This window comes from Macaca thibetana, chromosome 1 (assembly GCF_024542745.1).
Source record: "Macaca thibetana thibetana isolate TM-01 chromosome 1, ASM2454274v1, whole genome shotgun sequence".
NCBI classification, from domain to species: Eukaryota; Metazoa; Chordata; class Mammalia; order Primates; family Cercopithecidae; genus Macaca; species Macaca thibetana.
This window is the reverse complement of record NC_065578.1, coordinates 176,661,921-176,689,448: the sequence shown is the minus strand read 5'-3', so window position 1 is coordinate 176,689,448 and position 27,528 is coordinate 176,661,921.

Here is a 27,528-nt window from a genome sequence, read left to right as displayed (position 1 = left end):
CATTGAGTTATGTGCAGGACAACTGAGAAAGAAGGATAAGACAGAAGGGAAAGAGACAAAAAAGAAAAAAAAAAAAAAAAGGAGCCAGAGCTTGAATCTTCATAATAGGTGAAGGTTGTAGTGTAGCCTTGGTTCTTGACAGAAGTTCCAGCTCCATCAAAATTTGATTTTACTTTATTTCTGTATTTTGAGAAATGACGAACTTCTTTTAAATTATTCCAATAAACATGACTTTTTTATGTTATTCAGAGCAGGAATTGTTATCTGTACCCAGATACATACTAACCTAGCTAGTGACCTTTATTTTAGAGAATAATATGGAATACTATGACAATATGCAATAAGGTAAACAAATTTTACATTCTGTCAGTCATGGAAGTTATTTGTTTTACTTTTCTAAAATGTATAGTTCATTATTCTGTTTTACTTTTGATATTCCATAATAATTTTCTCATTCCAAAAAGACTGAATTTAGTTTCATCATTTCCTCCAAAGCCCTTTCTTTCTTTCCTCCTATTTGACTTACATAGCTTGCTTGCTTTCTCTCTTTCCTTCCTTTTTTTTGGAGTCTTGCTCTGTTGCCTAGGCTGGAGTGCAGTGGCACGATCTTGGCACACTGCAACTTCTGCCTCCTAGGTTCAGACAATTCTCCTGCCTCAGCCTCCCAAGTAGTTGGGATTACAGGCATGTGCCACCACACCAGGCTAATTTTTGTATTTTCAGTACAGCTGGGGTTTCACCATGTTGATCAGGCTGGTCTCAAACTGCTGACCTCAAGTGATCCACCAGCCTCGGCCACCCAAAATGCTAGGATTACATGAGCCACCGTGCTTGGCCTGACTTACATAGCTTTCTGATCCATACTTTTCTTTTTAGTGGAATAGCTTTTCAACAAATACTTAAAATAAAACTATAAGACTTTATTTTTAAAGATTCACTAATCATAAAAACAAAAGCTCTTATACAACTACCCAATAGGACAGAAAATATGTGGATATGTAATTAGAAATCATAATGTTGGGTTTTCATGTGGCCATCTCCTGCCTTCCCCAAAACAGTTCAGCTCATGTAGTGATATAATCTTCTTTTAGAAAACTAGTCATTTCATTTTCTAAGCCGTTTTATGACCAGGCCTAGGAATATCAGGAACCTCAGTGTTTCCCATGAGTGTAGAATATTAGACTAGATGATGCTACTGTAGCTCAGTAATCTGGTTGGTTAAAACTAAGATGTGGGCCACCTGTGCACCAATATTACTGCAGCCTGATTAGGCTTCAGCCTCGGTCTCTTGCTTAGTAGTCAACTTATCTGCTGGTTCTAGAATTCTTGCTAAGACTCATACTTCTGGAAGCCTTTTGGTAAAATGCTACTGCAAGTAATCTGAAAAAAATTATTAATATTTAAAGTACATATCATTTGACTCACTGAAGCAAATCCTAAGAATTTCTTTGACAGAAAGTAAAATTGAAGGAATCAAAGAAATAGGTACAAGGATATTCGTTATATCATTATTTGAATTGCTAATGTTACCTGGTTTCCAAGTAACCATATTCTTCAGGTCTTCTTCCTACCTCTGTTTTTCTTTGTCTCCTTTGCTGGATCCTTCTTCTTTTACCTCCAGGCTCAGTTCTCAGCATTGGTCTCTATGCATTTTCTCTTGTGATACTAACCAATTCCATTACCTTTTCCCAGCTCCAACCCTAACCTCTCTGTAGAGCTCTAAACTCAAGAATCTATTTGCTTTCTTGTTTCCATTAGAATTTACTAATTGCCAAACCAAACCTGTCATATCCCAAGTGGACTTCTGAATTTTCCTCCCTTCTAAACTTGCATCTTCTCAGTTACTCACATTTCAGTTAAAAGGTGTTACCAATTAACCATTCGCTCAGAATCCAACCTGTGAGTTATCTCTGATTCCTGACTTCTTCTCCTCCTCCTCTATATATTAATCAATCAGAAATATTTATGAGCTTTATCTTGCATTTTTGTCCTCCTTCATTGTTCACAACACTCATTGCTATCATTTTTGCCTGAGTCAACAATGTCTCTCTTATAGGTGACTGTAATAGCCCTTTAACTTATGTACCTATCTCTACTCTTGACTCCAGAGAGTTCTTTCTTTGTAAAGCAGCCAAAGTGCCCTTTATAAAACATCAGACAGATTGTTTTATTTTCCTGTTTAAGAAGTTCCAATATCTTCCCATCACCCTTAGAATAACATCCAAACTCTTCTATGACCTTCTTGGCTCTGCATAGTCTGCTGACCTCTGACCCCATATCCTGCCACTCTGTTACTTTTACATTATACTCCAGCCACAATGAACTCCTGCAGTCCTTCAAACTGTCAACTCTTGCATCATTCATATTTCAGTTCAAATGTTACCACCTCAGAGAAGGTCTACTTAATCTTATTTACCCAATAGCCCCCATTCCCTAATTCATACTGTCTTCATAGCATTTATTAATTTTATTTTATATTTATTTATTTTTATCATCTGCATCTGTGCTCTAGACGATCAACTCCATGAATGAAGTAAGGTCCTTGTTTGTCTTGCTTACTACAATATCCCTAGTGGTTCAAATAATATGTGACATACAGTAGTTTCTCAATAAATATTTATTAAATAATAAATACAAAAACAACAAAACATACAAACAAGACCACAAATATCAAGTGAATTAAGGCATGGTTAAATAAAATTATGGTATAACCATCTGTGTCAGTCAGAGTTCAGTTAGAAGAAAGAAACTACAACAGTAATTTGAATGGAGAAAATTTGATATGAAGAATTACTAATGAGTAAAAGGTGGTTAACTACTACTAAAAAGAAGAAAGAGAACATAAAGAAATGTAGAAGTGGCAAATGCAGAAAGCATCTCCTATTCTTTGGGCTGAAGGAGAATGAAAAAGGACTGTACTAAGACATTAGAAGAGCTCTCCTCCCTCTGCCCAAGACTGAGATTCAGGTCTGTGCTGAGAGTGTGACTGCCATAGAAACATGCAGCCTGCTGATGGTAAGAAACTTGCTGGGGGCATGACTACAGCTTGCCCACAGGATCAACTTGCTGGGTGGCAAAACACTTGTCGGTGGGTCTATGAGGTGAATGGCTAAAGTGAGCAGTACCAGGCCTCTTCCAGGCCATCAGCTGGCTGCCATGCCAAAAGCAGCAGGCTGAAAGCAGTAAGGAAGGCCCCTTTCTCCAAATCTGGCCTTGCAGTGTCTCTGCAGCACTTTCTACTGACTAGGCCTAACATTGAGGTGAATGGTAAAGTTGAAATGTTTAAAGAAGTAGCTCCAGGTTCACAAAACATGGAAAAGAAGAGTGGATGTGTTGAAAGGCAATAAATTGATAACCGGCACACTATACTGTGAAAAGAATGTGCATCTATTAGAAAGGAAATGTTATAGAATATATACAGCATATTTCAGTTTAGGGAAGCCAATTTCTCAACATATTCTTATTTCTGTATAAGCAAATGAAAATAAGAAGCATACATATCTCCCAAACTGTTAACTGTCAGAGTAAAATTAGAAGCCAAAAGTGAAGAATAGTAATGTTACTGTAGACACTCTTGATGTATTGAATTATAACAGTGTGTATGCATTACTTTGGAAATGCCTACAAAATGCAGCAGGCTTCATGTTTTGCCAACACTAAAGCCATTCTTCCTCTTTTCTGTATTGGAAGGGTCTCAACTCTGTTTGAAATCACACCATTCTTCTTTAATTTGAATACATCTTGCATGGTGTATGTAAATCAAAGTGGTCTCACTCTGACCCAATTATGACCAATGATATGTATGTAGTAGTAACTGGCTGAAGAAAGACTTCTGTGAAAAATTTCTATCATCTTAAAAAGAGATCTATGTAAAGAAGTATCCCTTATTCTGCTAGGCAACTGGTATGTGAGAATGTGCTCCCAGAAGCCACATCAGCTCTCTTGTGATCATGAACAGAACTAGCCCAACCTCTGGGCATGACAAAACAGAAAGATGGAAATAGTCTGGATCCTTAATTACTTCTTTCAGTCAGAGAATTAAAGATTTCCTTATTGCCATGTGGCTTCTAGATGCCTTGCTATGTGAGATAATAAATCCTCTTAAGATTAATTTACTTTTAGTTGGCTTTTCTGTAACTTGAAGGTAAAAACATTTTCTCTTATAGCAGTCATACATATGGACCTTTTCTGTACACTGGATTATGAGTTTGGCAGTTTAAGCAATGATTATAAGTAGCTTTTACAACTTTGTAACAATCCCCCCCAACCCCAATACTTATTGATAGTTTACATTGTCTTATCAGTACTATTATGGAAGGGAATGTGAGGAGCACAACAAAGGTCCCTTAGGGGAATCTGGGCACAATAGACCAACTTTATTTTTCCACAAATCAGAATTAAAATAGCATCCTGGCCGGGTGCTGTGGCTCACGCCTATAATCCCAGCACTTTGGGAGGCCAAGTCGAGTTGATTGCCTCACTAGCCTAGCTAACATGGTGAAACCCTGTCTTATTAAGAATATAAAAATTAGCCGGGCGTGGTGGCTTGAACCTGTAATTCCAGCTACTTGGGAGGCAGAGGCATGAGAATTGTTTGAACTCAGAAGGCAGAGGTTGCAGTGAGTAGAGATCACACCACTGCACTCCAGCCTGGGTGACAAAGACTCCATCTCAACATAAAATAAAATAATAATAAAATATAATAAAATAGCATCCTTCTCATCCTCAGTCTTCTTTTTAATTCTTAGGACCATTTTGTTGTCCATAGTCAACAGTATCTGGGCGTTAAGGGATGAAGTCAGGTTCAGGGAACAAGTTTAATATTTCTAGCTGACAGATTTAAATAACATATCTCACAGAACTGTGTAATGTTTTTGGCATGAAAATCGGCTAGAGCACTTCCCTTGTATTCTGGCTGAGTTTCTTTGTATGAGTCTCTATTTTTATTAATTTGTGTTTTTAGAGACAGGGTCTTGCTCTGTCACACAGGGTTGGAGTGCAGCAGCACAGTCATATCTCACTGAAACCTCGAATTCCTGAGTTCAAGCAATCCTCCCACCTCAGCCTCCTGAGTAGTTGGGGCTACAGGCATGCACCACTATGCCCGGCCAATTTTTGAAATATTTTTGTGGAGACAGGATCTCACTATGTTGCCCAAGCTGGTCTTCAACTTCTGGCCTCAAGCGATTCTCCTACCTCTACCTCTCACAGCACTGGGATTACAGATGTGAGTCATTGCACCCAGCCAATCCTCTTTTTTCTTTTTTTTGAGATAGAGTCTCATTCTGTCGCCCAGGCTGGAGTGCAGTGGCATGATCTCGGCTCACTGCAACCTCTGCCTCCCAGGTTCAAGCAGTTCTGTACCAGCCTCCCAAGCAGCTGGGACTACAGGTGTCTGCCACCATGCTCAGCTAATTTTTGTATTTTTTTAGTAGAGATGGGGTTTCACCTTGTTGGTCAGGCTGGTCTCGAACTCCTGACCTTAGGTGATCCACCCACATCGGCCTCCCAAAATGCTGGGATTACAGGCATGAGCCACTGCACCCAGCCCCTCTATTTTTATAACAACAATCTTTTTAGACAGCAGTATAGCAGCACGGAGCTCATTAGCATGGAGGCCATTTGTTTTATTGGTGGTCCTGAAGAAGTGAGGAAACCTCTTTGCTTCCAAAGTATTCCAAAATCACGAACAACCCCAAAGGCATAGAGACTGCCAGTGCAAATGTTGACAGACTGGTTTTTAGATAAAATACAGGTACGAGTAAGAGCATAAAGTTTTGCCTGCTGAGCCAACTTCAGGTGGGGCAGTTTGATGTTTGCAATGAGCGCAATCACCACCCATTGATCTGAACTCTAACGTGCCTGATCTCTAGCATAAGATTCATCCACAAAAAAAGATCAAATCCGTATTTTCTAAAGGAATGTTATGCAAATCAGGATGGGGAGTGACTAGTTCAGAGGTTACCATTTTACGGTCACCTTCATAGTATGATAAAGACAACAGAGTAGCAGGATTAAGAATGTTACATTGCAGATGAAGATTAGGAGGTGAGAGCAAAAGGATTCCATGAAGTTAGGCTGCTAGCAGAAAGATATTGGGAATCTTACAGTACTTCCCTGGCTTATTTAATTTAACGCAATGTGGATCATTCATACAGTTGCACAGGACAGAATGTCCTTCCCTTATTAAAGGCAAACAACATCACATTGTATGTGAACACCACATTTCGTTTACCCAGCCATCCACCAATGGATATCTGACTTTCTTTTGTCTCCTGACTATTGTGAATAGTGCTGCTATGAACATGGGCATGCAAATATCTCTTTGAAACTCTGCTTTCAGTTCTTTTGTATACCCAGAAGTAGGTTTACTGGAAAATATGGTTATTCTATTTTTAATTAAAAAAAAATAATTCCAGCTTTTATTTTAGATTCAGGGGATACATGTGAGGCTTGTTACTTAGGTACACTGCATGATGCTGAGGTTTCGGATACGGGTGATCCCCTCACCCAGGTAGTGAACATAGTACCCAATAGGTAGTTTTCCAGCCCATGGCCCCCTCCCTCCCCTCCCTAGTCCCTAGTGTCTATTGTTCCCATCTTTATGTCCAAGAGTACCCAATGTTAAGCTCCCACTTATAAGTGAAAACATGCAATGTTTGGTTTTCTGTTCCTACATTAATTTGCTTAAGACAATGGCCTCCAGCTGTACTCATGTTGCTTCAAAGGACATGATTTCATTCTTTTCCTATGGTTGCATAGTATTACATGGTATATATAGATATATACCACATTTCCCTTATCCAATCCAAGTACTACATGATTCCACTTATACGGGATATCTAAAGTAGTCAAATTACGGAAATATAAAGTGAAAAGGTGGTTACCAGGGTCTGGAGGAAGGGGGAAAGGGGAATTGTTTAATGGGTACAGTTTCAGTTTTGCAACATAAAAACAAAACTTATTGAGATCTGTTTCACAACAACGTGATTACCCTTAACACTATTGAAATGTACACTTTAAAATGGTTAAGATACAAAATTATGTGTCTACTTTATTTATTTTTTTGAGATGGAGCCTCACTTTGTTGCCCAGTTTGGAGTGCAGTGGCACAATCTTGGCTCACTGCAAGCTCCGCCTCCCAGGTTCACGCCATTCTCCTGCCTCAGCCTCCTGAGTAGCTGGGACTACAAGCTCCCGCCACATGCCGGGCTTTTTTTTTTTTTTTTTTTTTTTTCTTTTGTATTTTTAGTAGAGATGGGGTTTCACCATGTTAGCCAGGATGCTCTCAATCTCCTGACCTCGTGATCCGCCCGCCTCGGCCTCCCAAAGTGCTGGGATTACAGGCGTGAGCCACTGCGTCTGGCCTTATATGTCTATTTTTTAACCACAATTTAAAAAAAAGAAAAGAAAGATATTGGGTAAGGTTAGAGTTGAGAAGACTTTTCACCTTATGTGGTATGTGGAGATAAGCATTATTACCTGAGGTTAGATCCACAGTTGCTTTGGCAACAGTCTAATCAAGCACTACAAGAGGCAATGGGCCTAAGCTTATTATCATGTTCTTGTGCAAGGATTCTCAAGACCTGATTATGTCTTTCAGGTAGAAATAGGGTGAAGTGTTTTTAGTAAGTGGGCAATCTCAAAGCAGCAAGTTTTTATAATGCCTCTTTTAATTTTACAAAGGCCTGTTTCATGTTTTTCTTCCCAAGAAAGGGGTTCAGGGACTAAGTGTTTAGTGAGTTCATACAGTAAAGACCCTAAGAGGGGAAAACTAGAGACCCCTTGTTGACAACATCTAATTAAACCTAAGAAGCTGCAAAGTTGCTTCTTAGTTACCAGTCTAGGAAATTCCTGGGAAAGTTTAACTAGGAGACACCTGATCTGGATGCCTGTGGCACTCAGATCGTGTCCTAATTAGTGAACAGCAGCTATTGATAATTTTAATGTATCTCAGGAGATCTTAAGTCCCTTTTCTGCTAACTGCTATAATAAATAGAAGGAATCCTTCTGGGATGCCTCCTTAGTAAGTGAACAAAGTAAGATGTCATTGGCATATTGCAGGAGTCGACCTTCTAGGAAACTGGAGGATGCTCAAGTCTCACTGGAGTACTTGAGAGAAATAGAAGGGGGTTTCAGTGAACCCCTGAGACATGACCATCCAATACTGTTGATTATTCCAGGTGAAAGCAAACAGGATTGACAGAGTCACCTGGAATGTTAAAGAAGGCTGAACATGTTACAGTTTACAACTGTAAACTATTTAGAATCTGGGGAAACTTGTGACTAATGACTGTCAGGGTTTAGAACCACTGCGAAACAGCATAACTATCCTGTTGATGGCTCTTAGATTCTGAACAAATTGCCATCCTCATCCATTAGGTTTTTGTACAGGTAAAACTGGAGTGTTACAAAGGCTGCTACATGGAATAATTAATCTTTGAGCAATTAAGTCTTCTGTTATTGGCACTGGGACAAGACTTTGTATGGCCTCAGGCTTTAATGGGTATTGCAGTTATTGGGGAAGGGGCTCAGTAAGGTCTACTTGAATTTGAGTGCTCTGCACTTTCAATTCTTCCAAGGTCACTATTTAATGTGGCTCATAGCAATTGGGTAGTTCAGTTAGATTATGGGCATTTTGTGGACTATCCTCTTCCTCTATGCCTAGGACAGACCGCAAAGTACATATGAGATCTGGCTCAGGTGGGTCAGAAAATTCCAGAGTCACATCTCTGCTAGAGGCAAACGATATCAGACCTTTTAACTTAGACAGAAGGTCTCTGCCCAATAAATTGACTGGAGCTGTGTCAAACAACAAAAGAGAATATTTTTCAGTAAAAGGGTCTAGAGTCATTTGTGTAGGTTAAGACATGAATTCCTTTTGAACTCAGTTTGATAACCCCACAGCTGAAATTCTGTTTTACTGCTAGGGAGAAGTTATTCTATAAAAGTGGTGTTTAAGCTGGAACCAGTAGTTCTGGTGTCAACTAAGACTGGAAAAAAAAATCTTCATTAAGTTTTATTTTTGTATCCCCTTGATTTTTTAAATGAATAAATGACAGAAGCTTATTGGATCTTCCCTTGGAGGTCTGTCTGTCCGGTGGTAACATGGAGATTATTATCAGAGGGTGGGCAACCTGTATACTGGGGCTTCCCTTAAAACATTTTTGGGGGCAGTCCTTTTAGCAGTGCCCAGTTGTTTGCACAAATAGCAACAATTTTTTGGAAATGGTTGTTTTAGGAGTTGCATACTGGAAAAGTGCCCTGGGGAAGGTCCAAAAGTCATTCCAGTTTGCTGGTTGCCATGAAATTGTTATAATCGCTAGGATATTAATTTAGAAGCCTTTTGTTTCTTATCTTGTTCTCAGATCATTTCAAAATGTTCAGCTATAATTATTAGTTCAGCTGGTCTTGTAGCCTCCCATCCTATCTTTTGTTTTGTTTTTATGAGTCTGCTAATCTCCAGGAGGAGCCCATTTACACAGAAGGCAGCTAGGGCTGGCTGGGCTGTATCATCAGTTTGGTGGAAGCTGGAATACCTTGAGAAATAGGGCTTCCAAGCCAATTTAAAAATCAATGACAGACACATTTTTCTTTTACCTGCAGGCCTACGTGATATAGACCAGTCAGTGTGGGTGGGGAACACATTAGGAATAGCTTTCAAAGGTCATTTGAGATTTTTAAGGCTTTGGCCCAAAAATAGATGAGGTGGGGCTTTTTGGGTCCTTGATATCATTCTCAGGAGAATACTGTTCTGCTTCCTACATCCATTTTGGGGCTTCGTCAGGTCCCGGCAACATGTGCATTTGTTAATAGAGGGTAAGTATCCAGGAGTCATAGGTTCCAATAAAGACTGAATTCCTGAGAAAACTTTCGAGGGTCTTCCCTGGGATTGGGAAATTCTTTATAGCCTAAGCTCCGTTTTTTGTCCAGAGAACGTAAGTGACTCAGGGATTATCTCCTGAATTTTCAGGTAGTTTTATTTTATAAAGAAGCAATTTGACTACTTTTTCAGAGTCAAAAAAAAAAAAAAAAAAAAAAAAAAAAGCAATTCAGACGGAGTTACTAGACTGTGAATATTCAGGAATAGAATGTATTAGACATATTCAGGCAAAGTAAGAGGGGAGCAGTAGGAGCATGCCAGTTCTATTGTCCTTGGTATGGGGAACAGCTTGCATTTTTCACTTCTCATTGGTTTTTCTTTTTCCTTTTTTGTGACAGAGTCTTGCCCTGTTGTCTGGGTACAGTGGCGCAATCTCGGCTCACTGCAACCTCTGCCTCCCGGGTTCAAGCAATTCTTGTTCCTCAACCTCCCAAGTAACTCGGACTATAGGCACACACCACCACGCCTGGCTGATTTTTGTATTTTTAATAGAGACAGGGTTTTACCATGTTGGCCAGGCTGGTCTTAAACTCCTGACCTCAAGTGATCCCCTCACCTTGGCCTCCCAAAGTACTGGGATTACAGGCTTGAACCATGGTGCTCAACCTCTCATTGATTTTTCATAATGAATCTTTTTAAAAAGCTATTTTTTAAAATCCTGTTGTCTCTTTGAAGTTTTTTGAATGCCAATAGAAATAAGAATCATATTCTCTATTCTTAATTTAGGAGGCTTGGGATTTGAGTGTATGTCTTAGAGGAACAATCTTGTTCATCTGGAACATTCCACTTAATGACCATTGTAATTCTGAGTTAGCTTTGGTAAGATTTGGTCACTTTTGTAAGTATATGCAGCTTCTGAAGCTATAACTCTTATACATGAAAAAGGCAGGCATACAAGAAAGTGGAGTACTCAGATCTTTAGAAACTATGAAACTGCCTTTGCAGAGATTATGACAGTGAGAGAAGCCTAGCATGGCTCACTCCACCTGGCTTCTAGCCTCACAGGCTGGCTGTCCTCGCTCATTCCTAGGTGTAGGCTGAGCTAATTGTAGGAGGAATTTAGTTTATAGTTTAACATTGAAGCAAGGATCATAATAATCCTTCCCTAAAATAAACCCTGTCCTTGTTTAGGTACCGAAATCACCTTTGTAAGACAAATGAAAGGACGCAAGATTAGGATTATGGGAGGTGCCTGGATTCTGCCAAAATGGAGGTGTAGCTAAACAATAAACAGTCATTACCTTCTAGCCTGATGTTCTATAATCTCTTGCTGCTCAGGAGTCATGTGGCCATAGCTCATAAGTTTTGTTACTTGCCCAATTGCTCCTAAAGTTATCATCACTATTGTAAAACCTAAGATTGGTCTTTTAATGTGCTTTCTTCATACTTTTGCATTCTCACAACCGACTGACTCCATCTGGACCCAGAACTCAGGACTCAAGCTATCCTGTGGCCTACTCAGAGGTGGACTCAGCACATGGGGACCATTTTTCACATTCCTATGATTTCACCCCACAAAAATTAGCAGCACCCATTTCCTAGCCCCTTGCCCACCAAATTATCCAAAAAAACCCTAGCTTCTCAGTTCTCTCGGAGGTTGATTTCATGGCCAGGCTTATATTAATTCAGTTATTTCTTTACTGCAAGATCACTGCTTCAGTGAATCAGCTTTATCTGTGCAGCAAGCAAGAAGAATCTGGCAATTACAATTAATGATCCCACTTTTATGTTGGATTTTGGGTTTCTCAGAGCTGTGATATTTAGCTTTGAGATATTCTTCACCAACTTAGTCAATATTTTTCTTACCTTGGTGTACAAAAAGAAAAGAAGAAAAAGCCTTGCAATAATAACCACTTACTACAACTGCCATCATTTACCTTAAAAACTGGCTTTTTGCCAGTGACTCAGCAGTCACCGCAAACCCAAATGTCATATGCCCTGCCATAGAACCAACTAACCCTTGGTACTCCAAAAGCCAAAGATATCAGAGAGCTCAAATGCAAAAGAGAGCAGAGCTCGGACCTAAGAGGAGCTCACAACTCTTAGGACTCCATGAGGAAGACAGAGTACCCGAAAGGGGATCAGTGACCCCTTTCCTGTGTTCTACAAGGGGTCTTAGGGTCATCAGCAGTCTCCTGCACTTCCCTTCATGGTTGCCAGATCTGTCAGAAAACAAAATGTTTACAAGAAATTTAAAGTTCTCACTTAGCTTCATTTGTGATTCTAGAATTAGACAACACTTCATTCCATAAACAGCATGAGTGTTTCAATGAGCCAAGCAGAAGAGGGGTAAAGAGCACCTAGACAAAGAAAAAAAAAGTAGACTGTCATTTTAAAGTTACTTTCCTTGTAGAAGGGAACACGGTGGTTGACATCAGGTTATTTCAACTTACATTTTTGTAAGGAATAAAACAGAAGAAACTTTACCATTATGCCAGCTGAAACTGACTTGTTTGAGATTCTGACTGCTACCTCTCGCTCCTGATTTCTTGGAAGGTCACATAACGACTTAGTTTTGGTTTGGTGACACAGAACTTTAATACGAGTGACTCCATTTTGATTTTGTCTGGTCTTTGTGGCCCAGTGCAGAAACTTAGTCCAAAACAATGACCTCCTATAATTTTAATTTAACAAAGTGAAAATTGAGATGTTCTTGATGAAATAATAATTAGCTGGACTGAGAAGTGAGAAAAGGGATGGAAAATAATGAGAAGGCATGGAAGGAGAGAATATGTCCACTAAACTACAAGCTGTTGAGTGTGGCCAGATCTTGGGTTACCTATGAAGTTTAGAGAGAAGATAAGACTGGGGAGGTTGATAGGAGTCAGATGATATACAGCTTTGGGCTTGGGTTTGATCTGGAAGTTGATGGGGAGCTACAAATTTTCATATTAGAAAGTTTATTGTGATGGCATTGGGGAGGATATATTGGGAGACATGAGACTAACAGCGGAGGTTCAGTGAGGCTTTGATAGGAATCTAGCAAGAAGTAGAAAAGCCCTAAACTGATACAAGGTGAGCATCCCTTATCCAAAATGCATGGGACCACTGGGCACAGTGACTCATGCCTGTAATGCCAGCACTTTGGGAGACCAAGGCAGGTGGATCACTTGAGGTCAGGAGTTCAAGACCATCCTGGCCAACTCGGTGAAACCCTGTCTCTACTAAAAATACAAAAATTAGCCAGGTGTGATGGTGGTCTCCTGTAGCCCCAGCTATTTGGGAGGCTGAGGCAGGAGAATTGCTTGAACTTGGGAGACAGAGATTGCAGTGAACCGAGATTGTGCTATTGTCCTCTAGCCTGTGTGAAAGAGTAAGATTCCATCTCAAAAAAAAAAAAAAAAAAAAAAGAAAGAAAAAGAAAAGAAAAAAGAAAGTATGAGTCCTCCAAAATGCATGGGATCAAAATGTTTCAGATTTCAGAATTGAGGATATTTGCATATACATAACGAGATATCTTGGGGATAGGACTCAAGTCTAAACATAAAATTTATTTGTATTTCATATATACCTTATACAAATAGGCTGAGGGTAATTTTGTACATTATTTTAAGTAATTCTGTGCTTGAAATGAAGTTTGTGTATACTGAGCCATCAGAAAGCAAAGGTGTCACTATCTCAGCCACCCATGTAGACAGTCTGTGGTTAATTGGCATCACTATCATGCTGTGTGCAGAAAAGGAATATCGCAGCTGAAGGGGGCATCTTTTTTCCCTGGGGGGACACTGAATAAACTGTGTGTGCACCTGTATTTTGACTGCCACCCATCACATGAGGTCAAGTGTGGAATTTTCCACTTGTAGTACTCAAAAAGCGTGGGATTTTGGAGCAGTTCAGATGTCAGATTTTTGAATTAGGATGCTGGGCATTTGAATAAGTATTTAACAAGCAGAGCTGCCTGGCACGATGGCTCACCCCTGTAATTCCAGCACTTTAGGAGGCTGAGGAGGGAGGATCACCTGAGCCTAGGAGTTTGAGACCAGCCCAGGCAACATAGTAAGACCTTGTCTATACAAAAAATAAAAGTTTAGCCAGGCATGGTGGTGCACGCCTGTAGTTCCAGCTGTTTAGGAGGTTGAGGCGGGAAGATCACTTGAACCCAGGAGATCAAAGCTGCAGTGAGCTGTGATTGCACTATTGCACTCTAGCCTGGGCAGTAGAGTGATACCTTGTCTAAATAAACAAATAGACAAGTAAGCAAATCACATGAATAAATACAATTGTCAGGGCTTAATGATCGATGGATATGGAAGGTGAGGGAAAAGGAAGTCTAGGAGGGCTTTGTATTTCTGATGTGAACAACTGGTTAGTGTCAAGTGTCATTTGCCGAAAAGACAGCACGGATGATAAGAGGGTTTGTAGAGCCACATGATGATTTCAGATGAATTCAGACTGGTACTCTAGAAACAAAGCTCAGCTCAGACTCAAACAGTATGATCGCATGAGGTAGAAGTAGTAGTTGAGGTCTTGACCAAGGAAGAGATAATCAGGATAAATGTGTAGAATGAGAAAAGAAAAGACTTATGGTGGAGCTTCAAGTTAAAAATGATGTCTTTGGGCCAGGCGCAGTGGCTCATGCCTGTAATCCCAGCACTTTGGGAGGCTAAGACAGGTGGATCACGAGGTCAGGAGTTCAAGACCAGCCTGGCCAAGATGCTGAAACCTCATGTCTACTGAAAATACAAAAATTAGCTGAGTGTGGTACACCTGCCTGTAATCCCAGCTACTCGGGAGGCTGAGGCAGGAGAATCACTTGAACTCTAGCAGCAGAGGTTGCAATCAGCCAAGATAGCACCACTGCACTCCAGTCTGGGCGACAGAGCAAGGCTCCATCTCAAAAAAAAAAAAAAAAAAAAGAAAAAAAAAAAAGTCTTTGAAATACACAAAAAAGAAACAGGAGGTGGAAGGAGAACAAAGAAGGTGTGGTTTCACAGAGACCAAGGTAAGGTTTCAAGGAGGAAGTGGTGAGGAGTGGAGAAATGTACAATGCCAAGGAAGTGAAGTAAGATGCTTGAAAATTACGTGCTGGATTTGGAAAATGGATGGTCATTAGTGACCACGATTGAAACCATTTCACTGGAGTCACTGAGGCAAAACTCTGAATGCTGTGGCTGGAGAAGAATACGAGCGTAAGTTAAGAGGGCAGGTAAAGATGACTTGATCAAGAAGATTGTTTAAGAGAAAAAGTTGGTCAGAAGCTAGAAGAAGACCTAGGGATCAAGATTCGCTCTTTCTCTGCCTTTCTTTCATCATGTCTTTCTGTTTGTCTCTTTTTTTTTTTTTTTTTCCAAGTTTCAATGGGAATGACTTAAGCTCCTTTAAATGTTGAGGGGGTAAAAGCTAGGTGAAAACACAGGCTGATAGTAAGGATGAATGGATCTAAATGGTGGAACGAATTTCTGAGAGTGTGTTGAGAGATGAATCCTGGACAGAATTGTTCACTAATGAAGGAAACATACACAAGCCACAGTGCAGAGCTAGATGCATGTTGGAGGTGGGGCAGGAAGTTGAGAGTGTTGCTGCATCTGATTTCAACTTGAAGTAACAGCACTTTTAAGATCTGCTACTTATTATTGTGCTGATAACTATGACAGACTTAAATATATATATATATATTTTCATTTCAAAGCAAGAATGAGTTATAAGGTATATAAGTGAGATACTTGATAGTTGAATGTTACCAGCTAGGCATGGTGGCTCACGCCTGTAATCCAAGCACTTTGGGAGGCTGAGGCGGGCAGATCACTTGAGGTCAGGAGTTCGAGACCAGCCTGGCCAACATGGTGAAACCCTGTCTTTACTAAAAGTAAAAAAAAATAGCCGGGCATCATGGCACATGCCTATAATCCTAGTTACTCGGGAAGATGAGGCAGGAGAATCGCCTGAACTGGGAGGTGGAAGTTGCAGTGAACCATGATCACACCACTGCACTCCAGCCTGGGTGACAGAGGGAGACTCAATTTCAAAAAATAATAATAATAATAATAAAAAAATTACGTATAGAGGTGAAGTAATAACAGGAATATTATTATTAAAGAAGTCGGAAAAGAACTCTAAGGTGATCAGTAATCTATCTAGTAACATCCAGATTGATGGAATTATTGAAAAGTATAAAGATTCATTCTGATCGGCAACTTATTAGAATGAGACCTGAGTAGTGAAATTTAGATACGCAAATAGACTGCCAGAACATTGCAAAAATAACAAAATCAATAATAACTAACAACAACAACAAAAATCTTGACCACAGTAACAATTTCTGAGATACTTGTGGAATAAAATTCAAGTGTTGAGTAAATTATATGAAGTTCTTGATTTTGCTAGGGACAATAGATTTTCAAGGGACAATAGATTTAAAAAATTAAAAATTAATAAAATGTTTTAATCTTTGATAGGTGAAGAAATGGGGGCATTTCTATTATGACCTTGAAACTAAGAAAGTCATTGGTTACACTGGTGCATAAAATTACAAATGAAGTCACTGCTGATTTATTTTTTTATATTATGCACACTATTCATGCTGATTTCTTCCTACAATGCATAATCAAGCCTATTATTTTGAAATAGACTTTGGAAACATTTTTGAAGCTCTGTGTCCTGTAAAAGGAGTGAAGTGTCGCTTCTGAAATATCACTTAAAAATTACAGTTCTTTGAATAATAATGAGAAGTCTATGATACAGTTTTCACTAAAATTAGAATTACCCAGACTGATTAGCAATTAAAGTCATAAGCTGTGATGACAAATGACCATTGTCTGTTAAAAAGGAAAATCAAACATCCCCAAATTAGAAATCTATGCTCTCATTGGAGATATTCAGAAAAATGCAATCCTGACTTAGTTGACAGTTCTTCAAGGGATACAGGAAAACTATTTTTAAAATTATGATTGGAATTAAGATAATTTCTAGCCAAAGTTTTTATTTTCATGAGCACAACACTAATTTACCTAAATTGTCAGTTCTGGTATGTTTGTTAAAATCAGGTTTTCTTTTTTTATAGTCATTTTTTCTATTCATTCTGTTTTTAAAATAATCACTGAAAAATTAATCTATACAGATGTATAAATACATGGTTTGTGAAAATTCAAACTGTATATGTGTGCTTGTGTAAATGTATAGATAGATCTATAGATATAAACAGAGAGAAATGTTATTTATATGTCTAATGTAATTTTAATGTAAGTGATCATGTTATATTGTTCTGCAATTTGATTTTCTACTTATTATTATAGCATCAATACAGTTTCATGTTATTACATCTCTTTTTTTTTTTTTTCTTTTTGAGGTGGAGTCTCACTCTGTCACCCAGGCTGGAGTGCAGTGGCCCGATCTCGGCTCACTGCAAGCTCTGGCTCCCGGGTTCACGACATTTTCCTGCTTCAGCTTCCCATGTAGCTGGGACTACAGGTGCCCGCCACCACGCCCGGCTAGTTTTTTGTATTTTTAGTAGAGATGGGGTTTCACTGTGTTAGCCAGGATGGTCTCGATCTCCTGACCTCGTGATCCACCCGCCTCGGCCTCCCAAAGTGCTGGGATTACAGGTGTGAGCCACGGCGCCTGGCCACATCTTATTCTTTTTAATGGCTACTTAGTATTCTATGGTATGGATACACTAAAAATTAATCACTCTTCTACATTATTGAAACATTTGTTATACATACTCTTAAGAGAGTGCCTGGCATAGAGTAAGCTCTCTATGTGCTAGATCTTACGATTATTGCTCGCTCTCTCTCTCTCTCTCTCTCTCTATATATATATATATATTTTTTTTTGAGACGGAGTCTCGCTCTGTCTCCCAGGCTGGAGTGCAGTGGCCGGATCTCGGCTCACTGCAACCTCCGCCTCCCGGGTTCACGCCATTCTCCTGCCTCAGCCTCCCGAGTAGCTGGGACTACAGGCGCCCGCCACCTCGCCCCGCTAATTTTTTTGTATTTTTTAGTAGAGGCGGGGTTTCACCGTGTTTGCCAGGATGGTCTCGATCTCCTGACCTTGTGATCCGCCCGTCTCGGCCTCCCAAAGTGCTGGGATTACAGGCTTGAGCCACCGCGCCCGGCCGATTATTGCTATATTTTATTGTCATTATTAACACATTGCAGATGAGAAGACAGTATCAGAAAGATTAGGTGAGTTGAACAAGATTGCATGGATAGAAGAGGCAGAATTGGAACCCAGGACTTCTAAATTTTGTAAGAGGCAGTGACAATACCTGTGTCAGGTTAAAGGAAAAAAAGGAAAGAAAGAAAGAGAGCCCTAAAGCATACTCTGGGAGAATGCAGAGAAAAGCAGCTGTGTGATGGAGTCAGGAAAGGACCTCGTTTGAGCTGATCACTATTACCCTCAGACTAAAACAAAGTGTTTGTCGATCTGACAGTGCTGATCTACACTTTTGAGACAGATAGAGGGCAGTGGATGGACAGTGGATGGGTCAGGTTTTGGCAATGAGAGGGAGCTGATTTGAATTTAAGGAAATAAAAGAAATCTGGGAGAGTTCTGTGGGGACTCGTTAAGGACTCCTCAGGAGATAACAGAGGATTCCAAGCAGCAGGTGAGGTGAAGTCGAACTTGACTGGACCTGTGGTGGGTGTGGCCGGCGTCATCCAACCAGAGTGAACCCCAACAGGAGCCACTCGGGGGCTGGGTCAGGCGGATAATCTGCAGACGAGGCTTTTAATGTGCTATGTTTGGGAAAAATATATTTTATATATAGTAGATTATATTTGTAAAGACTTGTAGTTTCAGGATTTCATACAAATTAGCTTTCCAGTATTGAGCCACTGCAGTCAGGGGCCCGGTCTCTGTCCAGCAGGCTGGGTGCCAAGTGCAGTGTCACAGCGTTCAGCAGGTGAGACACGCTTAACAGGCAGACGCGGTGTCTCTGACCGCACAACATGCGGTAAAAGAAAGGCAGGCAATCCCTGTAAGGAGGAAGTGGTTAAGGGATCGAAAGCAGCTTGAGACTTGTGCAATGCAGTCATTGTCACAGAAAACTCCAAATGCGTTTTCATTTTCAAACGCTGAATTACACACAGGATTGCACAAGGAAAGTCTCAGAAGACTTCCAACCAGACAGCCTTGATTCCAACTGGCTTTGCTTCCAAGAGCACATTTGGAACATTTTGAAAACCTGCCCCCAGAGACAAAGAGGAAGTATTTTGTTGTGGAAATCTGGTGGGGTTTTGTGTGTGTGTGTGTGTGTGTGTGTGTGTGTGTGAATGGATGAGGAAAACTGCATGCTCTTTTAATTCAATAAGTTAATATCATCTGGCAAAAGGATCTCTCATTCAGGAGGGATTGAGGGCTTTTAACAAAACATTTTCCCTATGGACCTAATTAATGATTCACTCATTTAGTGTTAATGCACTTACTCATCCTTTAATTTATTACTGATATACGCAGATATGTTGACCCCTCATGTCCCGTTTTGCTGTTAGAAACAGTCAAGTTTGCCCAAATATGAATAAAGCTGTTCATTATTTGAGACTTGTTTTGATTTTAATTGTTTTCATCATAAAAATTATGCATGCAAATAGGGACTAAATTTCTTACACTTCCTTATAGTTTTTATACAACACAAAATAAAGTCTATAAAATAGAAATCCAAGCAAAAATTGAATCATTAATTTAATCAGATGAACAATATTGTACTGCCCACAATAGGCTAGGTGCTGACAGCTATGGCCCAGGTCTTTTTATTTTTATTTTTAATATATGAATTGCATTGTGTATATTTAAGGTATTTAGCAAGATGTTATGGGATACATATAGATAGTAAAAAGATTACTAGAGTGAAGCAAATTAACATATACATTGTCTACATTACCTTTTTAAAAAATTTATTTTAATCCCAGGACTTTGGGAGGCCGAGGTGAGCAGATCATGAGGTCAGGAGATCAAGACCATCCTGGCAAACACAGTGAAACACCGTCTCTGCTAAAAAATACAAAAAGTTAGCCGGGCGTAGTGGTGGGTGCCTGTAGTTTCAACTACTCGGGAGGCTGAAGCAGGAGAATGGTGTGAACCTGGGAGGCAGAGTTTGCAGTGAGCAGAGATCGCACCACCGTACTCCAGCCTGGGCAACAGAGCTAGACTCCGTCTCAAAAAAAAAAAAATTATTTTGAGGGCAAGAGATCTACTCATTTAGCATGAATTTCAAATACAATGTTATTACCTACAGTCCTCATGTCATATATTAGATCTCTAGACTTGGCCATCCTACATATCTTCTACTTTGTATCCTCTGACCTACATCTCCCTATTTCACACCACTCCACCCCCACTAAACCACTGTTCATTCTTTACTTCTGTATATTTGAATTTTTTTTAGATTCCGCATATAAATGAAATCATACAGTATTTTTTCTTTCTGTGTCTGGCTTATTTCACATAGAATGATGTCTTCTAGGCTTATCCATGTTGTGGTAAGGCCAAGTTCTCATTCTTTTTCAGGGCTGAATAATATTCCATTTTTATGTAAGTGCCACACATAGTTTCTTTATCCATTTGTCCATTTACAGACACCTAGGTTGTTTCCATGTCTTGGCTATTGTGAATAATGCTGCAATGAACACAGGAAAATACAAAAATTAGCTGAGTGCTGTGGCAGGTGCCTGTAACTCCAGCTACTTGGAGGCTGAGGCAGGAGAATTGCTTGAACCCAGGAGGCAAAGGTTGCAATGAGCTGAGGTCGTACCACTGCCCTCCAATCTAGGTGACAGAACAAGACTGTTTATCTTAAAAACAAATAAATAAAATAAAATAAATAAAATGAACACAGGAGTGCAGGTATCTTTACAAGGTGGTGATTAAATTTGGGGGGTATATGCACAGATGAGGGATCACAGGGTGATGTGAAAGTTCTATATTTAATTTTTTGAAAAGCCTCCATCTTGTTTTCCATAATGGCTATACCAATCTACATTCCCACTAACAACTTACAAGGATTTTTCTCCACATGCCCGGGTTCCTTTGCAGTTGGCCAATATCAACTGCAATGTGGCATTTATTGACTCCATTCAGCTCCAGCTTTTCTCACATTGACACACAGGGTGCTGGCAGGGTCTAGTGGGTAAGGGCAGAGGCTCCACAGCAAGATTGCCTAGTGGTGTGAATCCTGCTTCTGTTATTAATTATTGGCTCTATAACTTTAGGCAAGTTATCTAACCATTTTGGGATTCAGTTTCCATTTCTGGAAAATGGTAACAATAATAGTCCCTGCAGCACTGAGTTGTGATAATTCAATGGGTTAATGCCTAAAGAATAGAACTTACATAGAAATTTCAATAAATAGTATTTATTATTACTTGTACAGCAGGCTGTGATGTCATCTGGTATATAACATATTATTTATAGTTTACTATTCATAAGTCTGTGTGGTGGCTCTGCAATGTGTGGCTAGGCTAAGTCATCTTTCCTGTGTGTTTCTGGTTAGAGTAAACCACAAGAAACATTCTCGTGCAAAAGTTAGAGGGCATAAGTGACATAGCAATTATTTGTAACTCACATGCATTGTCATTTATGTACTGCCTCATGCAATTTGTGTGAGTCAGTGGCTGGGCCTACTACTCTTTTACCTTCTCCCGGATCTTCTTAGAGATTCTCACAGATTCTCTGACTCCCAGCATAGGTGTGTTTGTTTAGCTCCATGGTGAAGCACCCTGACTTCTCCAGGACACCCACACCACTGAGGGCAGAGACAAGAACTAACACAAGTTTTAGTCCATCTTCACAGGTTCCAGCTTGTGCTTGTGGGTTCCTGCCTATTCTTAATATCCTGACTTTACATGTATCTTCCCTTCTTCACTGTCAGCCTCATGGATTTTCTTTTTTTTTTTTTTTTCTTTTTTTTGAGATAGGGTCTCACTCTGTCACCCAAGCAGTGGCACTATTATAACTCACTGCAAACTCGAACTCCTGGGCTCACGTGATCCTCCCACCTCAGTCTCTCAAGTAACTAGCACTACAGGTGCATGACATTAAGCCCGGCTAATTTTTGGATTTTTTGTAGCGATAAAGGGTCTCACTATGTTTTCCAGGCTGTTCTTGAACTCCTAGGCTCAAGTGATCCTCTTGCCTCGGCCTCCCAAAGTACTGGGATTATAGGCATATGCCACTGCTCCCGTTCCCGCCTCACAGATATTAAGATCCAGCATCAGATGCAAAGACTTATGAAGACTGATTCTTAACTAGCTCCCATAATTGTGTAAGATCAAATCCCTGTAACAAATCCTTTTAGAGAGAGAGAGAGAGAGATCCCTAATGGTCCTTATTCCCCGATTGAACTCTCTGACTGATATGCCCAACATAACTAAAATAGTTCCACTTGGCAGCAACATGATTACAAACAAAAATGAAAACATGGGCAATGAAATCCTGTGGGATATTTGGTTGTAACAAAGTCACTCATAGAACTCAGAATAAAATTGGTTTTGGATTATTATGAAAATGAAATTTTATAATAAAAAATTCTCATAAGATATCCTATATTATGTTGAAAAATATTTCTGGTATTCATTCTTATTTGGCTTTTTACATAACAAGTTTTGGAGACACTGAATACCTGATGGTCTTGTACTTGCCATTCCCAGCTTCTTTTGTTGCAGACACTGTTGACTTGAACTTTTTGGAGGAAAAAAAGACATACCATTACTCATCCTTTTCTGTTTCCAAACTTATCTCCTGACTCAAAAGAATCCCACCCATCTCTCACAAATTTACTCATTCTTTATTCAGTCTATCATTTAAAAACATTATTGGGTATCTGCTATGTGCTAGACATAGAACTGTTGCTATATATACAAAGACAAATCACTGTATTTTTCTTGAAGGAGGTGAGTTTCTAATATGGGAGAGAAGCAAACAATCTAACAATGACAGTACAGGGCAATGAGTGCCATGATGGGGCCATGTACAGGACTGTATAGAAGAGGTTGCCAGATCACAATAGGATGCTGGAGACAGCTTTCCAGAGAGGGAATACTTGGGTTAAATATTTATTTATTTGCTTTTTTTGAGATGGAGTCTCGCTCTGTCGCCCAGACTGGAGTGCAGTGGCGCGATCTTGGCTCACTGCAAGCTCCGCCTCCCAGGTTCACACCATCCTCCTGCCTCAGCTTCCTGAGTAGCTGGGACTACAGGCGCCCGCCACCATGCCCAACTAATTTTTGTATTTTTAGTAGAGATGGGGTTTCACTGTGTTAACCAGGATAGTCTTGATCTCCTGACCTTGTGATCTGCCTGCCTCGGCCTCCCAAAGTGCTGGGATTACAGGCGTGAGCCACTGTGTAATATTTAACTACTTGGGTTAAATATTACAATCTGAATAAGGATTAGACTGTAAAAGGTGAAGGATCTTTTGGACCAAAAGAACAGGGTTATAAAGTTCTGGAGTTGCACCTCCAGAAACATGGAATATTTTAGAAAATATCTAGTAGGGACTCACAAGTTCGAAGGTCGGGAGCAAGATCTAGGTTAGAATCACACTGCAGAATTATCTTCACTCAGTAAACAGTTGAAGTCACGCGCAAGAGAATACAGGCTGAGCACAAACAGAAGGAAGATGATAGTGGCCAAGGACAGCACTCAGGTGGGCCACAGCACTTTCCAAGGTGAAAAGGAAGGAGAGCATGGGAAGCATACAGAAGGGGAGACCAGAGAAGATGCAGGAGAGAATTATGTGCTAGAATCCAGATCTGCAAGAAAATTGATTTCTATTGTTTATACCAGTCTCAGGTATTTTGTTGCACAGCACAAATAGACTAAGGCAAGGTGAAATGCCAGGCATGGTGGCTCATGCCTGTAATTCCAGCATTTTGGGAGGCTGAGGCGGACAGACCGCCTGAGGTCAGGAGTTTTAGACCAGCCTGGCCATCATGGTGAAATCCTATCTCTACAATTAGCCAGGCATGTTGGCAGGCACCTGTAATCCCAGCTACTCAGGAGGCTGAGGCGGGAGAAATCGCTTGAACCCGGGAGGTGGAGGTTGCAGTGAGCTGAGATCATGCCATTGCACTCCAGCCTGGGCGACAAGAACAAAACTCCATCTCAAAAAAAAAAAAGTTTTATGAATCATTGCATGTATCCACCAACTTCCTGCCATGAGGATGCATGCCCCAGTAGGGACTGGACCGTAATCCTGGGTCCTATAAAAGGAGGAGCAGAGTCCTTGCAGATGACTTACTGGTCCTGACATAGACCATGAGGAAAATTTGATGTTTGTTGTTGTAAGCCACTCGGTTTGAGTTGTTTTATCACCTCAGCAAAGCTGATTAGTATAGAATTTGCTGATGGATTTGAAGTATTGCTATTACAAAGTACGTAATAAAAGGAGTATGGCATTTAGACTTGTATTTAAGGCTGAGAACATTAACAAATTTGGGGCACGGGGTAATACTTTTATGACAAGAATAAACATTTTTACAGCCCTCAGTCAGAAGTTATGAGTCTTCTTACGTGTTAAGCATCCATTATTATGTGGCATAAATAAATAAATTTATTCCAGCTTTTAAATGAATTTTTACTTTTGGCCTCTTCTCTGGAGTAGTGACATTTCAACATGATCATTATTTAGGTTGTCATGAATATATTGATTTTCATACTTATTTTGCAGCTAAAATATTTAAATGTTGACATTTTAAATTTACCATGTAATTTATGGGTGACTGGAAAATAATTATTAATATATGACTGTTCTTAGGCTTTGCCCACTTCATCTATACAAAAGGAGATTCTGTCACACCCACTGTGATTCTGAAGAGTGTTATGCAGAATCCTGGAATCTGGGAAAAAGTAGCAAGAATAAAAGTCACAGACATTAACAATTTATTAACATATTTTTAAACAATTATTATTTAGGAAAAGGAGTAAAAAAGGAAGACAAGCTAAACTCTTCAGGGGCTTGGCAATATCTGAACATGTGACATATTATTAGCAAGATGTGGAAGCTTTAGGTGCAGAAATGAGAGCTGTGATCAGGGAGATTTGGGGAACAGACTAATACTTTGGAGAAAAAGAGTCATCCTGGGTAAGAAAGTGATAACCATCTGGGATTTTCAGGGTGTTGGAGAACTGAAAAGGACAGAAATTGGATTTTTTTTTTTTTTTTTTTTTTTTTTTTTGAGACAGAGTCTCACTTCTTCGCCCAGGCTGGAGTGCAATGATGAGATCTTGGCTCACTGCAACCTCCGCCTCCCGGGTTCAAGCAATTTCCCTGCGTCAGCCTCCCCAGTAGCTGGGATTACAGACAAGTGCCATCATGCCTGGCTAATTTTCATATTTTCAGTAGAGATGAGGTTTCACCATGTTGGCCAGGCTGGTCTCGAACTCCTGACTTCAAGTAATCCGCCTGCCTTAGCCTCCCAAAATGCTGGGATTATAGGCATGAGTCACCGCGCCCGGTCAGAAATTGAAATTTAATGAGTTATTGTAGACCTACGTACTTGGGTTTCTCCTGCTGACCTGGGGGAACAACATAAAGAAAAATCAAGGCCGGGCGCGGTGGCTCAGGCCTGTAATCCCAGCACTTTGGGAGGCCGAGGCGAGCGGATCACGAGGTCAGTAGATCAAGACCATCCTGGCTAACACGGTAAAACCCCATCTCTACTAAAAGCACAAAAAATTAGCCGGGTGTGGTGGCAGGTGCCTGTAGTCCCAGCTACACAGGAAGCTGAGGCAGGAGAATGGCGTGAACCCAGGAAGCGGAGCTTGCAGAGAGCCGAGATCGTGCCACCGCACTCCAGCCTGGGCCACAGAGCGAGACTCCGTCTCAAAAAAGAAAAATGAGAAAAAAAGAAAAATCACAATTCTTATTTTTCTGCTTCTTTGAATTAAAACTCCTGAATGAACCGTGTGGGTAATGGTTTCCATATAGATTCACATACATGTTAGCTTACTCTCAGCCCATCCCTGATCCCCTTCATCCCTGAGATTTACTCAATCCCCGAGACACACTTAGTCACTCCTCCTCTGTCCAAGTATAACTTCCTCTGATCCCCACCCTAACCTGACCCTACCCCATTCCTGAGCTTCACTGCATTTCACAACTAATGGTGAAAATCAAGAATGAAATTTAGATGTGTGTAAAGATGAAGGTGTTTGTGGTGTGTTATTGAATAGTTTTTTTAATTGTATTTTTAAAGTTTTCTCAAAATTCAACCTAAAATTCTTATTGGTATGTAAAAACTGCCATATCAAAATACTTTCTTCTATTTATTTCTGCTGTCCTCGGTTATTACCATTTTTGATACATCAGGGATTCTTCTCTATAATTTGGAATACATGTTTAAAGAAACATATCTGACCTCTCTGAATTTTGTCCTTGGCCTATGTGATGCCACCAACAGTGAGTTGACCTGAGATTTAAAGCTCAGTAGAGGGCAGAGCCACTGAAATTAGATGTGAAGACTGCTAAATTTCAGCCAACAGTAGGTAGGTTGGTTTAAAAATGAAAAAGAAAGCAATTAATTAATTCACTTTAATCCTAAACAAATGATATTAATTACAACAAACTCATATCTGGGTTGTATTCAAAATCAGTCAAAATTCAAGCAACACAGTTCAAGAAACGGTTTGATCAAATATTATTTGGTATTTTCTTCATGATCACAGGAGGCACAGATTTGGGAAGGACTTTAGTTATTCTTTCTCGGAACAGTGGGAAACACTGCACTGAAATGCTGCTTTTCTGGAAATCCCTTTTCATCACAAACCCTTCCCTTCTTTTCTTTCCTTCCTCTGTAGCCATGTCAAAAATAAAATTCTAAGCAAGTTTCTTTTGAATCTGTGTCTTTTTTCAACTGAGCTTCTGCAATTGTCTTATCTGCTTAACCAGCTTGGCTTTGTGGTTCAGCAAAGCTTTGTTTCTTAGTTGTCTTAGTGACAAAGCGATATTAATAAACACAAATTCTAAACATAGTCTAAACCAATGAACAATAGTTATATCTCAGTGCTGTGACTTTAGGTCTCTGAACTCACCTGCAGGTATTTTCAAGTTTTCTCTAATTGTGAACTCACATGTTACTAGTTTTCTGCCACTGCTCATCAAATTTTGGAATTACTTTCTACAAGCCTTGCTTGAGTTCTCTGATTTAAAATGTCACTTTTTCTAATTATAATATGGTTTTATTTTTAACCCTACCTAATTAGGGACATTTAATATCATCTGTCCTTATTGGGCTATTCAATAAAACTGGCATGCTATTGCTATTTTAGGGCAACCCCACTTTCAACTGTGCAGCATGTTTATACAACCTACTTTATGCTTTCATTAACAGAAGCCAGAACTGCTCATATGTTCCTGCAGGAGATGCCAAGGCCCTTCCAGGTCTGGTCCTCAGCTTATAATCAAACAAATCTGGACTTTTTCAGGGTAGACCTTATGCTTTCAGATTTTAAGTCCTTTCCTGAAATTTCTTATCAACACAAAAGAAACGATACCAAAACAAAACACTGATAAAGTGAGTCAGGCAACTGGTTAAAACAGGAAAAGAAGCTGATTGCAGTTTTTACTTTCTACATAATGAAAACTTTTCAACAAATTAATGGACTCGCCTGATGATGCATTTCAGACTGTTTTATATCAAAATGATTGAATATTCCCTGTCTAGTTTGATTTTTATAAACTTTCATTATGGTTGTTCATATGAAAGTAT